Below are 13877 nucleotides of genomic sequence, written 5' to 3' on the forward strand. Positions count from 1 at the left end.
TGGTCTTTTAAAGCATTGTAGTCATTCTATTCAAAGCATTAAAACATCGTATTTATGCATTTTAGAACCGTTCGCTGTGTGGCGCTGTTAGAGTACATAAAATTACTGCTAATTTAAAACAAATTATAGAGTCTTTGCAAATTTCCCTTTTCGGTAGAGAATGAAATATTTTAACCAGAAAAACAGAATATTATTTCTGTATTTAACAGTCCCTGTGACAGCATGTCCATCTACAATGATACTGAACAAGAAAACCACCAAAAACTTATTTTTATCCCAGCCTAGTTGCCCATACTTTGTTTTAACTGACATAATTATGACCGTATTGCAGCAAAATCTGGAGGTGATGCTCTGTTCCTTCAGAGGACAAATAATGTAAAGATAACAGATTTACCAAGGCCATATCAATAAAGTGTCTTCGTATTTCTCTTGTCAAACTTTCACGTTTAGTGGTTATTTAAGCTTCCTAAAACCAGCCATTTTTGTAGCACCAGAATATTTGATTTTTATTTTCGCAGTGTAAATAATTCAGGTAACTACCGTGGCTACCTCAGTACCCACTTTTGATCCCACAGGGACAATTGCTCTTTGCAGGTCTTGAGGACCAGTGACCTCTTCTGTGCTCTCCGTAATCTTGCTCTGGAGAGCTCTCTCACTGCCTTTCCTCCAGGTGGAATAGCTTCTGCAGCTATGCTTACATGTCTCTTACTTCTGCATTAAAAACCTCCCACTGTCTTTTATGTGCAGATTAGAAATCAGTTCTCTTTTTCATGCTTTTGTTAATACTTAAAAAATTTAGCGGACCTATTGTATCGCCTCAATAAATTTCAGGTATTTAGCTTCTTTTTAAAGCAGTAGTAAAGCTTTATGGTAAAAGGACTAACTTAGTATTCTTTTTAAGTTTCAGGCTTTAATCTAACTTGTTGTAGCATCATGATATCGTATTTTAAAACCATTTTCAAAAGGCATTTTTAGTTTACATTGAATTTCCTTTTATGCTTTAATGCTATGACACACTAATGCCAAGGTTTTGGGGATTTTTTAAAACTATCGTTATCTAAAGAAAAGCTACTGAATATATGTCCTGATTCTCAACATTCCTTCACAGCTGTAGCACCAAGAGAACCCAGGGTAGCAGTTTGATTCAGGGCCTAAATTGAACAGATCCGTTAACCTAGGAAGTTTCCAAAGCTCTTGGGGTGAAACTAAGCTCATTTTTTCATGAAAACAAAGCACACACAACTCTCAGGCCAACTAGTGTCCGCATACCAGCTTTCAGTCTGGGAATATATAAATAGCAGCAGAAGTAGGAAGAAGCGTTTGACCAGCTGCATTGCTTTGTGCAATTACATAACACTGCACTATTGAACCTTCTCAGCAAAGCTAATTGCTTCAGACAGAGGCATTGCGCTAACTCTGCAGGTCTTGGTTTCGACGTCTGATTACGTGGCTTTGCACTGTCCCCTTTGCTGGCTGCTTTACTGCCCTGGCTCAACGGATCACTAGCTTCTGGTACAGATAATATGGTGTTTTACCTGTTCAGGCCTGCCAAGCAGCCAGACATCTCTGATTTTTAGTTACAAGATGTCTACATATTGTCAGCTTCTAAGATCCATCTAAAAACATCTTATCCATGCCCTCCTGCAGCATGCGCTGTTGAACCTGTAATAAAATCCCTTGTGTTCTCCTGTTGATTTACTCAGTTTATGTGATTAGTACAGTAAGGATTTTCACTCTGCTCCCTGAATGTATAGAAAGCCCACTTACCCTGGGGTGTTCCCCAAACCAACAGTATTACAGGAAGAGCTGGTCTCTACAGTTTGGATTGGGTTTTTGTGATGGGTTGACACTGGCTGGGTGCCAGGTGCCCACCAAAGCTGCTCTATCACTCCCTTCCCCAGCTGGACAGCGGGGAGAAAATACAACGAAAGGCTCGTGGGTTGAGACAAGGACAGGGAGATCACTCACCAGTTACCATCACAGGCAAAACACACTCCACGTGGAGAAATTAGCTTAATTTATTACCAATCAAATCAGAGAAGAGTAATGAGAAATAAACGTAAATCTCAAAACCACCTTTCCCCCACCCCTCCCTTTTTCCCTTTTTTAAACACATTATCCCAGAGGCGCTACCACCATCACTGATGGGCTTGGCCTTGACCAGCGTTGGGTCCGTCTTGGAGCTGGCTGGTGTTGACTCTACTGGATATGGGAGAAGCATCTAGCAGCTTCTCATGGAAGTCACCCCTTTAGCCCCCCACTACCAAAACCTTGCCATGCAAACCCAATAGAAACGCACAGACTACAGCCCTTGATTCTAAAGAGGATCAGTTTCCTGAATTGTAAGACTGGGGACAAGATAAAGTGTTACTCTGTCAGAATATACATCTTGGTGTATGAAGTGTATTTCAGACAATATTAGTAAAAAACTTGGGATCTGAATTCTCCCAAGAATACAAGGTAAAAATAAAGAGAATAAAGGTAATTTGGCAGCACCTAGTTTTAGGCACTATATAGCAGAATCCATGGCATGAAACTCCGACTTGCCCTACGTCTGAGAGGGAATTTATGTGCCAGCAACCTGGTTGAGCCTGAGGTTTGCTATCGTGTCCCCCAAAGCCTAATCCAGACCCTTGTAGCTACAAGCCTTGGCTCCTCAGACAATGTACACATTTGTTACCCAGATCTAGCCAGCAAAACCAGGCAGGTCCCGTGGTTCTGCAGGATTGCTGTCCGTCACTTCAGAGTCTCTCCACATTCACTCAGGTTTTATGGTGTTTACACTTGGATTGTGAGGTACCCGGGAAATAGCTACACTGTGTAGTGGAGCTTGCTGCAGGAATTTTGAAGTCTTTCAGGCAAAAGAAATATGGAAGATGAGCTTTGCAAAGAGTTTTCTAAGCAGTTATTCTGTGTTCTTACATAAGTCACAAAGGACATCCAGAGCTGTGTGAAATAGTAGAATTTATGCACCTGATTTCCTCTTGAGTGTTATAGAGGGATTTGATCTAGAGCTGGGCTCTTTTGACAATCAAGATGGTTCTTCTACCTGAGAAAGCATGTCCTTTAAACCTCTCATCTGAAGGTTTAAAACCCAACTCCGACACTTGTTTTCACTCCTTCAACTCTTATTTTTCCTCTTTTATATCTCTATGTACAACATAAGGAGAAGCAATTTCCAAACCTCATGCCCTGCACAACTTTTTCAGCTATTGATTGTCTCATAAGGAGAAGATGTGGTTTCCAAATTCCTGTCCTGAAGCATACCAGTTCTGATTTAAAGGAAAAAAAAACCTCCAGAAAGCAAAATGGACAGTCTTAGGATTGCATACATAAGAGTTCATAACATGCAGATTTCATAGCTTTTAACTTGTGGAAACAGCACATCTGACTATTGCTGCAGGTAAAACAACTCTATTCAGTACTGGACGGATAAAACCAAACCAGCAGATTAATTTTCATTTCAAACAATAAAACAAAGAGGTAGGCATGAAGTCTTTTCTTTCATTTTTGTTCATCATAGCCTCATTTGGTGAGATCAGGAGGAGAAAGGTGTAACCCTGTTAGAGGTCTTGGGTATCACAGTATGAAGTAAGTCTAGCTGCCCTTTTGCATGTGTTGGTTAATGCTTAAGCATTCTACCAGGGTATGTATGTCCTACTGGTGCACAAATAACCTCCTACTCAGCTTCACCTGTTCCAGAGGGGATCTCAGAGATTCAGCTGGGAAATTTAAAATTATATGGCAGCAATTTTGGACAGAATTTTTAAAACATGCAACCAGAGAAGGTGGTCTTAAGACAGTAGGTCTGTGCCAGGCTTGTCTAGTATAAGAAGGTAAAATTTCATGGCTAATTTAAGTTAAACCGATGCTATTTGCATTTTTAAACTTATGTCACTAAAACATGTGGCCTAGTTTACAGAGATTCTGCAGGCCCAATTTTTTTTTAATTAAGAAAATACTGATTACATGTGTGATGTAGAAGAAGCATTTAAAGGAACACTGATGATAGTATTTCTTCCCTCTTCAATGCAAAATCTGTGTTTCATCTTAGATGCTCTGTATAGGCGTAACAGGAGACTTACCTCTTATGTGCATACAACTGAGTCCTTACAGGAAAGCTCTCTATCTAAAAGGTTGTGGGGGGATATTAAAAAAAAAGTATAGATGGAAGAGGACAGCAAAATCCCATTTAGTCCAACACGGCAGGGAGAAATTAAGAGACTCCTTGTGACTAATGATTTCAGGAGCAGCTTTGGCTCTGCAATTACTAAAAACTCATTTTAATCCAAGGTATTGAAGACTTAATGGCAGTGCAGTTTACCTTATCAGCTTAAACAGATAGTGGTGTACACTCCAGAAACGTCCGTGACTGTTATTTACTTCACTGTAGTGCTTTGTCGTACCTTTATACAAAAAGAAAATGCAGACTAGGATGAGGTCAAGCAGAATTGCTCACAATGCACCATGCCAGCTTTACAAGAAGACCTCTTTGAAAAGCATGCATCCCTTTGGTCAGTATAATCCAGTTTTTCACTGTAATGCAGAGGAATTGTCATGCTTCTGTTTTCTGCTTTGCTTCTTCCATTTTTATTGCAGTTTTAGATGTGTGTGTTGCAACACCTGAACCATTGCGGTTCATGGGTAATCTTAGCAAATCTTTGACATTTTAGCAGCTGATGCATGAAGAGCAGAGGCACACCTGAAGCAGAGGTAGGATTTTCCAAGAAGTTGAGGTCACCACAACAGGAATTCCTAGGCAACGTCTGTGCATGCAGGAATTACAGCCTTCATCTGGGGATCTTATTACAGTGCCGACTTTGCTAGAGTGACGTTTATGTGCCCTTCAAATCTAAAGACTGGTTCTTTTGGAAGTCTAATTACACACATGTACTCAAGATTACCTCGAAATCTGGCATGTCCTGTGCCGATGTGGAATAGCACTCGTGACTCAAATGCAGGCAGGAGTTTTGAAATTAATTTTCTATTTCATAAAACAGGGGTTTTTTAGTGCTAGCAAGTGAAGGTCACATCTTTTGGGAAGATGTGACCTGCAAGTCATTAATCTATTTATATCTCAGATGTTCTTAGTTACTCAACACTTATGCTAGCCAGAGAAAAGCACCTTGTGCACCTCTGAGGGACCTGGTATGGAGAGCTTAATCCTCTCTTTAGGGAGGCTGGAGGGGGTCCCCTGGGCCAATAAAATGTGGCCTTGTGAAGTTGCCATTTGAGAATGACTGTGGTGGGGACACACTGTGGCCACTGAACTGCAGCACCATCCAGTCTATGTAAGGTCTGTGGTTGTCACTGACAGAAATCAGTGTTGCACTTAAGAGTGGCTGTTGGAGGAAACTGTTTCTCTCTTTTTACTTAAACGAAATATCTTATGAAATTATCTGCTTTACATGGGTTACAATTCATCTAGTTCAGAAAAGGAATGACGTGTTAATGTTTGTCAGGGACAGAGACTTCAGGATGAAAAGCTGGGGAGGAAAAAACTTTGGGTTGCAAAGAAGAGAAAGGCAAACTATGGGAAAAGGTGAAGTCTTGGGGCAACTCTGGGGAGAATGGCTGGGGGTGTGAAACTGGGGAAGCAGGAGGAACTGGGCTTATAGGGGATAGAGATCCGTTGCCTCTTACTGCATACCAAGATCTTGGAGGAACTTGTCTCTCATGAGCCTGTGAACCTGGGGTCCTTCTGCAAGACCTGACATTAGGCCTCTTACCTCAGAGGCTAGGAGAGCCACTTACCCTTTAACCACCTCAGTCGTGTCCCAGGCTCCATCTTGAGCAAGCTGAGGAGCGCATTAGACACCACAAAGCAACCTTCAGCTTTTGCCAGGTGCTTTTTGTTCTGTCAGTAAAGAATAATGCTGGCAGGCTCCAGTTTCCTGCTTCCTCTGCAGGTGCTCGGCACAAAAGCAGCCAGCCAGCTGGGGGGCAGAGGGCGGGGGTCTGCTGCTGAGTTATGGCGGCTGTTCTGGGCTCTTCTGAGCTTGGACTGTGATACTGCATTACCCACTCTGTGAAAATTCCCCATCTGAGGGTACCCATTTTGTTTTGGCTGAGTCGTTTCACTGGATACCATTAACTGCCCCACAAACGTGTCAAAGATTACTTTACGAAACAGTTCAAGACAGTGGCATAGAGAATGAATGTTTTAAAATAGGTGCTTTCCTGTGACACTGCAGCAGTTTGGATGAGATGACAAGTCCAAAACTAAAGATGTGTCTTCACAGGGTTATTTATTTTGCATTAAGCTTAGTTACAGCTCAGGAAAGCAGCCACTGCTAACAACTAACAATGCAAAATAATTAGAGTGTACAGACTGCCAAGACAGTGTTTGCTCCTCAGTCTGTTTTGAAGGTGCTTTAAGTTCACTGCTTATTGATATAGTGCAGACAAAGGCACACTTTTAATGTATGGCAGTCCTTCTGTTGTGTTTCACACCAGAATCAAGTAGTCCTTTTGCCTTCAGGCCTTATCCAGCTGTAGAGAAAATTGCAGGCATTTTTACCTGCACATCCCTGGCATCATCATCATCAAAATATGGCTGTGGTACTCCAGTGTTGTGTTCACCAGCAAGGGACAGATCTCCATGACTTTGGGGAAGAAGGAGAGGTTCAGGATGGGCTTGAGAAGTATCCCCTGAAGGGGTACCTGGACCAGGAGGCACCTGGGCTAGCCTGTTTTATCAACACAGTGAGGTAAAAGCAAATTGTAGACGACCCAAAGAACAAACAGCAGGTTTCATGAGTAGCAAAACCCAAAGGAAATGAGTTATCTGTGGACTTTAATCTCCTAGCTGGACTCTCTAGTGTTTAATGACACTATCCATGATTTACACTACGGCGATAAGGACATTCACGATGTATTCACTCCTGTATGGAGTAACTAGCACCAGAAGTGGGTTCAGCCTTTCATTCAAGAGGGGCACTTACAGGAGGTCCCTCTCCATCTCCTCTGCATACTTTCATGAAACCTATAGGAACCTAACAAATTTAACATCTCTAGCCTGACATGAAATTAGATTTGTATTGATTACTACGTTCAAAAGCCACTGGGAACATACACATGCACACACAGGGTTATTATGCGTCATCTCCATAGGAAACTGGGCAAAAGCCGGACCTCCAGCAGTATTATTATCATATTCATGTTCTGACAAGCTGGATGGCACTTCGTCAGAGAGCAGCCTGCAGTGAGCCTCTCTTGGCTGTTGACAAAGCCAGGCCCTCAGAGCTGAGGATAGCTTCTGGTTCACGAGGCTGATGAGAGGTCCAAGAGGATTTTGGCATCAGCAACCAACTTGTCTACCTTGGTGTTTTCAGTGTGCCACATACTATGTTTAGGGTAATAAAACCTTACAGTGAAGCACATTTCTGGAGCAGTCTAGAAGCGAGGCACCATTTAAAGCAGTTTGATTCAGTTTTATCATTAGGTTGTTGAGATGACACTTATGACAGATGACTCATAGAATTATGCCATGGTGGTAGAGCATTTAATTGCCTAACAAGGCAATTCTACAAGGAAATCCTACAGGGGTTATTATAACCACTGAATGAACTTTGTACCTATCTATCTGCAGGATACACTGAGGTACAGCTGTAACCCTGCCAGGCAGCACTCCCTTCTCATCTGCTCCGCTACATCAAGCTACACCCTTACATGCCAGCAGCATTTTGTGAGGGAATCAATCTGCCTGTGTCTTGCTGAGTTTCCATTTACCTTCTTAAACAAGTACATCTGTGCTTTTTAATACTAGATGCAGTCTGTCAGTGGAAACCACTGTAAAATTGTTAGCTTACTTCCTGCAGGCATTCAAAGCATGACATTTCTTCCACGTCTTTCCCAAGTATTTCACTGCCAATGTGCTCTGAAAGCTCTTCTTCCTTTTCCCACTGCAGTGATGGGAACCATTGCTGCTGACAGTCAGCTCTTCCTGATCAATGGTCCACAGCAAAAAACCACCCACCTACCCCTATATGTCACAGGAGTACACAGAGAGGACTCTTGACCACATGGTGTCATACCTGAGGAAAACAAGTGGGGAAGCAAGTTTTTGTCGCCAGTCTAGGGAAGATGCAAACATCTGTTAACTGAAGGGTGTGGGAGGCTGCATCTCTTATGTCATCCGAGTAAGAGTTCATCTTAGTCTACCTGCCTTCCACAGCAACGGAACATGAGCCATTGTTGCTGTCAAGGATGATTTTCTCCTTCCTTGCAATTCTGAACAAGAAGGAGAGAAGAATCAAAGGAGGAGGTGGTTGAACAACATCTAGTAGTTTAAGAAGGCTGACAGCAACAGTTTTCAGGATGATTTTCAGGATCTCTCAAGGTTTGAAAGAGAAAGATGAGGGGTTAGCCATGTCATAACCAAAGGAAATCTCCCCATCAGCAACAAGACTTGGGAAAACAGGGATGAGTGAGTATCGCTTCTGCAGGTAATTACAGACAAATGGCTTCACTAAAAAGCAGACTGAAACAAGGTTCTTTTTTTTTTTTTCTTTTTTTGCTCCTATCACAACTTATATTTTGCACAGGTCATAGCACAGGGCATTAAGACCTGAATGTTTGTTTTGATGGCCCTATGAAGGAGGACGTCCAGCTGAGGGCTCTCACCCATACAAGATCCTGGTCCTCAAGATACCTGAAACAAAGTGAGCAGCTAACTGTAAGGCTGGAAGCTCGTGATCTCTTGGGCTTTGACAAATCCATGCAATAATTTCTGTAAGCATCAAAATTTAATAGCTTACTCTTTTTAAGTTTACAAGGTTTCCTCTTTAGTGTAATTTATTACAGCAAAATTAGGGATTTTTTAACTGAATACGTATTTTTTAGCTGTATAATCGAAAAAAGTTCTATAAAAGTGTAACTTTCAGCCAAAGAAATTCTGCTGTCATATTCAGCAATTTTCATGAAATATCTAAAGTATTTTAAAAAGACTCCCTGATGTTTTAATGAAATATAGATGCCAATGTATAAAGAAAATAATTAAGATCTCAGTGAAATATGCTGTAAGTTGGGCAGACTCCAAGATAACACATGCCCAGTTTTCATGAAATTGTATGTTGCATTTCATGAATTGTTCAGACCTCATACTTTACAATATTCATTAAGTTTCACAGCAATATTCATGACAGTTAATAGCAATGTGCATACAATAGAAAACAAAGCATAAAAAACCCATCACAACCACAAGCTTAATAAATCACAAGAGTACAAACTTCCTTCTGAGCTGTAAGAGAACAAACATCTTGTTCCATTTTTCTTATATTTCATTAAGAAAGACAAGAAATATTTCATGGTAGAGTCACAAAATAGGTCTTAAAATTCTCACCAGCCATTCACAGGCTAGCCATTCAAAACTACACAAAGCATGAAGACAGCACAGCTACAGCTTCACTGGAATTTATTTTAAATTATTAATAATAAAAAATAGCCCCCTCCTATCATAGCAGGAATGCTGCTCTGACAGCCTTCATTAGAGGCTGCATAATATTCCTCTGGAGAGAGCAGATTTCTAGTTGCTCATAATTTCTACCTCTGTATCTTGAAGTATATAATCTTAACACTGAAAGGCTGTTAAATGGAAGTCTCCAGCCTTGGATCTTGCCTTTAGGTTTTCCAAATTCATACTTCATCCTTACCTTGCAGCTAATTAGCCATTAGTTCACCAGCCATTCAGGGGAGTGGAGGATAAGGTGGGTCTCCAGAAGGGAGACTATCAATTCTATCAATTACAGTAGCTGTGGGAAGAAGCAGATGATTTATGTCACGGTGCATTACTGCTGACAAACCTATCGCTATGCTAAACCACACTCTGGAGTAAGGGACTCCACTAACAGAGACACACAACGTAACAGCAAGGAGGAGTAGATCAGGTTCTTTAATCACTTCCACCCTGTTGAAAACGTATCACGTCCTACCTGCACCCGCTGTACTTTCCTTACATCAGCAGAGCACAATCCCATAACCAGCCAGCAAGTAACCTGCTCAGACCCAAGTGATGGCTGAGAAGAAGAAGCAGCATGTTTCTAGGTGGTGCTGGTGGCTGGCTTTTGCAGAGATTAGGAATGTGGTATTGTTGTGCTGCTTCCCCAGCTCTGCTGGATGTTTATCGTACCTCTAGAGACAAGATCTGTCTCATGATGAGGTTCTTCAGTCAGGGCAGGTCTGAGGAAACACATCCCCCCCACATCCAAGGAAAAGATTTCTCTCTCCTTGAGCCCCAAAACCTTTTTACGCTGTATCAAGGGCATTCAGGAAAACTTGTTACTGAACACAGGTCCATGGGTCCTTGTCTATGACCTACTGGAGCTGTCAGCAAAGCTGCTTCTTGTTGATGAGCAGAGTGGAGGCTGTAAGGAGCAGGTTGTCAAGTGCATCTCTACAAGACTGTGTGGTTGTTAGCGGGGCTGTGGAGGGATCGCTGTGTCTGCCACACACACTGGTAATCACCTGGAGATGACTGGTTACCTCAGGAGGAGAGAGGTCATGGACGTGTGTTAGCAGCTTTTGAAAACCACAGCCCGGTGCTAACTAGACCTTCATGCGAGTAAGCTCTCAAGTAAAAAGGTATGTATTCTCTTCTAGGTTGTTTCTCTTTTTTGGTTTGTGGGTTGTTTTTTTTTAAAATGTTTTGCTATACTCAGCTATCAGTGCCTGTGGATGGCAATACAGCACAAAACGTATCAATTAATGTGTGTAACTACTCCCAAGTAACAAATACTGTGCCAGTAATGTTAAAGCACCCCAGCAGTATGTTTTGCTGCTGCAGGGATGTGTTGTATGTGCTGAGCAATGGGGAGAGTCACTGGCATTTCTTCTGGAGTTTATTCAGTTACTTCTTAGGGAAAGCTTCCTCTAATGGGAGTTTGTAAGAAACTAGCTTATAACTTGGCTCATGATGATTAAATTAACAGAGAGAAAGCAGTGCTTTGATCTAATTTTTTGGTTCCTCCTGAGAGGAACATGCTTATTTGTCAAGAGAGGCCTTAAAATATTCTCATATCCTCAGCTCCCACTAGGCCAGTAAGGGAAACCTTCAGCTTTTCCACAGGCAAAGAGCATTTGGGCGGAGTAAAGTCTTCAGGATAATTCACGTAGGCACTTGAAGCAATTGAATCCCACATAAAGTTTTTCTCCTGTCTGTGTATGGATGAGAGGTTTACTGTTGACATCTGTGATTCAGACTCCAACACTGACCCCTTTCTCTATCAGCAACAGAACTGCTTCACTGTATAAATGTTTAACAGTAATGTTTAATATTTCCAGACATGAAGTACAATATACTGAATTGACCTGCTTTTTTAACGTCTGTGGTGGTTGAGAGAGTAAATTGTCATGCTTACCACTTGGAGAGGAGTAGAACAAACCAACAACCACATGGGGGAGGAAAAAAAGAGAGTCATCATAAGGTACTGGTAATGCCTGGAATGCACTACTGACAGTAGGATGTTCCTGTGAAGCCATTTGGTGCCAGCTCATTAGAGGGCTTTGGCAAGGATATTTGGCATGAAGTAGATTTTATTTAGAATTAGGGACTCTGCTGCCTTGCTCTTGGCGCAGAATGAACTTGCAAATTAAGCTGTCTTGTAATATAATGACATTACCTTGTATTATGAATCATTTTAGAATTAGAAACATTGATCTGTGTAAGAAATTAAGACTTGTTAAGCAGTGGAGAAACATGTCCAGCTGACATTCAGGGCCTGTACACAGATGCGGGTTTAGAAAGCACTGCACACTGTCCCAGCGCTGCAGCAGTGTGCTGCTTCTAAGCCTGTGTTCAACACCTGGATCCTTGTTTATTGAGGTTTTCAGTTACTCCAGTGGCTGCTTCAGTGGTTATCTTTTTCTCAGGTTCAATTTCTTTAAAAACTTTTCTTTTTCACTGGACGTCCCAGGTGGCTTAATATTAAAATTTTATACTTGCCAGGGGCTTACTTTTCAATTAGGACAAGTTTGAAAAGTCTAGGTTAGGTGGAAGAAAGTTTTAAATACAGCGAGATGGTGGCTGAGCATGTGATGCCTCTCTAAATGTTTGATGAAGCACAAGGCTCTGTTCTGGCTGCCCATACTCTGCATGGGGCAAAAAACCCATAGGGATGGTTGTGCTTTATTGGAGCAATTCAGTAAGTATAAGTTTGACTTGTTTCCTAAAGTGAATTCAATACTTAAAAAATAAAACAAAACAACCCCCCCTAAAACAGTCTTTGGGGTTGGTGCCCTCCTTATGAGAAATGGATACATTCTTGATATGATCAGCCCATTTCCCTCAACATGCCTCCACCTCACAAAATTACAAGTGGAGAGAGCTTCCTTGGTATTTCCTTGCAAATATTCCTCTCTCAGATCAAAGTTTCCATCCAGTCCTCTGAAGAATGCTAAGTTATGGAGCACTATAGCTATTTTCCTCTAGCCTGAGCATACAGGAATGCAGTATGTTTTTCTGCATATGTTATGCTTTAGCATTCATGAGTGTCCTTATGAAGGCAAGTTTTGAATCACATGCTGTGTCACACTACAGGGAAGAAGAATATCAATTATACAGCTTGCTTAATCATGAGAGGAAATGGATTTCACTAACTGAATATGCAAATGTCAATTCAAAATAAAATTATGAGCTCTTCCTGATGTGCAAAATGGCACTGACGAAAAACATTTTAATATACTAGTGCTTGACTTCAGGAGAGTGTGGTTTATGAAGGGAAGAAAAACATAAGTAATTTAATTTCTTCTTGCATTGAAGCTGTTGGTAGTTTTCTAGCTTGGAAAAGCGTAGCTGACATGAAGATTTTAAAGCATATTTTGACATTCAAAATGCAGCTTCCTGTGCTTGCGTTCATGCATGGTTTCCTGAGACGAAGGGTGGTAAGTAAATACTCACTGCTGGCTTTCCTGTGAACACCACAAGGCTGTACAGGATGGGATTTGTTGTACACAAGGACAAGCTGCTTCTGGAACCTTACACCCCCTTGCCCTAACAAATCAACAGCTGTTTGGCAAAGAGACAGGAATTTTCTTATTTACCCAAAACTTGGTATTTACAGCTATTCCCCCACGGTGTGCTCGGTCACAGTTCACTTCCCGTGGCTGCTCAGTGAGAACAGCACCTCCCACCCGCTGTTACAGTAGTCTCTGGTGTGGCACCTTTTCCAGTCCTTATCGCAGAACTGTTTTGCTTCACGTGGTGTGGTGGGCTGGCTCAGAGAAAGGTGATGTGTTGTACTCAAGAGTATCACACTCTCCTCAGTGTGGAAACTTAATCCCAAATATCTTTAAAGACTGTTTAAAGTAGCCAGAGTGCCGGCAATCGAGGCCAGTTTCCAACATCCTCAGTGAGTACTGGAACCAGTCATCTAATTAAATGGGAATGTCTCTCTCCTCTCTTTCCAGCTCTTGTTCAGAGCATGTGTTTGGAGGACTTGTCTAATTGTACCCACAAGGTCAAGCTCTGCAAGGACCTTGTGGTGGGTTGACCCTTGCTGGATGCCAGATGCCCACAGAAGCCACTCTATCACACCTCTCCTCAGCTGGACATGGGAGAGAAAATACAATGAAAGGCTCATGGGTTGAGATAAGGACAGGGAGATCACTCACCAGTTACCATCACAGGCAAAACACACCCCAGTTGGAGAAATTAGCTTAATTTATTACCAATCAAATCAGAGAAGAGTAATGAGAAATAATAAACCCAAATCTCAAAACCACCTTTCCCCCACACCACCCTTTTTCCTGGGCTTAACTTCACTCCCAATTTTTCTCTACCTCCTCCCCCCAAGCAGTGCAGGCGGACAGGCAATGGGGTCTGCGGTCAGTTCATCACACATTGTCTCTGCTTCTCCTTTCTACATAGGGAGAGGACACCT

This window comes from Leptosomus discolor, chromosome 1 (assembly GCF_034619465.1).
Source record: "Leptosomus discolor isolate bLepDis1 chromosome 1, bLepDis1.hap2, whole genome shotgun sequence".
Taxonomy (NCBI): Eukaryota; Metazoa; Chordata; class Aves; order Leptosomiformes; family Leptosomidae; genus Leptosomus; species Leptosomus discolor.